A 2,444-nucleotide genomic window follows, 5' to 3' on the forward strand; every position below is an offset into this window, starting at 1 on the left:
TTTCTTTTTGATCCTCCATGACCCGAACCGTCTCTTCTTCTTATCAGCGGGGCTCGTAGGCAGCCCGTCCGGGCTGAGAGGCTCCGGGCTCGGCGTGCCATCGAGCGTCTCTCGGTCTCGGCTCTCCTTATCCTGGGACTTTGACTTCACGAAGAGCTTCCTCAGTTTGGACGCCTTGGACACGCTCATTTTTCACAGACGTTTTGTTGGAAGAAAGTTTGAGAGATTTATGAAGCTACAGCTTGAAGTGGGAGTGTGTGTGTGTGTGTGTGTGTGTGTGTAAGCTACAGGTACTGTGGTGGTAACTAGCTCATATGCAGAGGAGGGAACTTCCACTCACTTCATTATCAGCCAGTCAGGCACGAATTGTAGGATTTCTACGATCAAATGCCAATATTTTCACTTATTATCGAGTTTATGTGAGATTATATGAATAATTAATACTTAAAAGTTTAATTTTAGTCCCTCATATGTTTCTTTTGGATGTTTTGGCTGCTTTGCAGTTGCTAATACACCTTTTATTAAATAATTTGTAATTAATCTGCTAATAAACTATCAACTGTTTATGTTAAACTCATTTATTTGTCTTCTAATTCAATGTAGATTAGGCACTATAATTGTGGCAGAGTAAAATAAATAAATAAATAAATAAATAAATAAATAAATAATTCACTGTCACTATAGCGCCCCCTTGTGGGAAAATGAGCGAAGAACAGTTAGGGGAAGTACAGAGTCCATTCAGCTCCATTAATTTGGCCGGCTAGACATTTAGTTTTCAGGACATTTGGTTGATTTTGTAGGATTTGTAAGACAAAATGCCCAAATTATAATTTAGTTTAGAGATTTATGTAATAAAATGAATGCTTTTCCCCCTCACAGTTAGCTGCCAATTAAATTTTTAAAGAGGCATTTTTGCTGACTGCCTGATTTGTTAAAACAAATGCCTCTTGAAGAGAGAACATATGTACATATACATATATATATATATATATACACACACACACACACACACACACACACACTATATATATATATATATATATATATATATATATATATATATATATATATATATATATATATATATATATATATATATAGATAGATAGATAGATAGATATATAAACAGCATTTTACTAGTCCTGTAAATAAAACAGCTTTGCTACCGTTGCGCTCAGAGGGTAGATTACATGTTATTTATACTGAAATATGGATTACATCTCCTAACAAACTAGCTCTCATTCTCTCACCCCTCCCTTATCTCTCAGCCCAATGACTGACCATTAATTTATCTCCCAAAAAAATTGATGAATCTTTTTCTCTAGTAAAGCTTCCAAGTCCAAGCTTCGTCATGTCCGAGCCTAAAGTTCTCTAAACTACATTGAGAGACCATAAGAAAAATAATCAGATTCCTCTAGACAGTTTATTAGTTATTGTAATTATTATATTTACTTGATCTCCCACCCACAAATTCAAGCATGTGATAGCTAGCATTTAATTTGTTAAATTATAATTAATAGCAGAATATTGTGAATAATACATAGTGAATAATTACATTTTAATTGATTAACACAACTACATTTCACATTTAGACCAAAAATAAAATAAAATAAAAATGTAATTAAATGAAAAAAAATGTACTTAAATTATTTTAACATTTTTATGCATCAGAGCTTATATATCTGAACTCCACTTGTGGTAACATGAGGATTTGAACAGCTGCTCAGTGTCTTCTAGAGTTCTCAATAAACTAATGTAGACCAAGATGAGGGTCTAATGTTGCCAGAGTAAAAATCCCCACCATCGCACCACCTTGTGGACAAATCAGTGTAGAACAGCTTCAAGAAGCAACAAGTTTGTTTCAGCTTAGCTAGATTTTGATGGCTTTGAACATTCAAACACTGATATTTTTAGTTTAGTTTGTGATGAAAATGTATTTTTCCTCCAATTTTAGTCCCTGAAATTTAGCTCCCAATTTCTTTGTCTGTTTTTAACTGCGTTTTGTTGATGTATGTTTTTATTTGTGCTGAGCTCCATCTGTGGCAACGTGATGTTTTGGAACAGCTGGTTAACTCCTAGTACAGCTGTCTCTTTTAGTTACCATAGAGCGTAAACAAGCAGTAAAAACACGATGCAAAATAATTAATAAACTGTTTACATAAATCTGATTTAAATACCTTTAAAATCAAAAATGACCAATATCAGCTAACTACAATGTTACTTTAGCGCCACCAAGTGGACAAAACAATGAAGAAACATTAATTTCAGCTTCATTAGATCCAGTTTGTAAGCTTGTACAGAAGCAAATGTATGATTCATCTTCAGCCAACATTCAGATAATCGTCTCTTGCCGGTTACAGGGCTCCTGTGATAACACAGTAAAGGCAGGACAGGTTTATGTAAGTCAAGTTAATCACAAGGCAAATAAAGTCCACATACGTGAG

The sequence above is a fragment of the Salminus brasiliensis genome, chromosome 10 (assembly GCF_030463535.1).
Source record: "Salminus brasiliensis chromosome 10, fSalBra1.hap2, whole genome shotgun sequence".
NCBI classification, from domain to species: domain Eukaryota; kingdom Metazoa; phylum Chordata; class Actinopteri; order Characiformes; family Bryconidae; genus Salminus; species Salminus brasiliensis.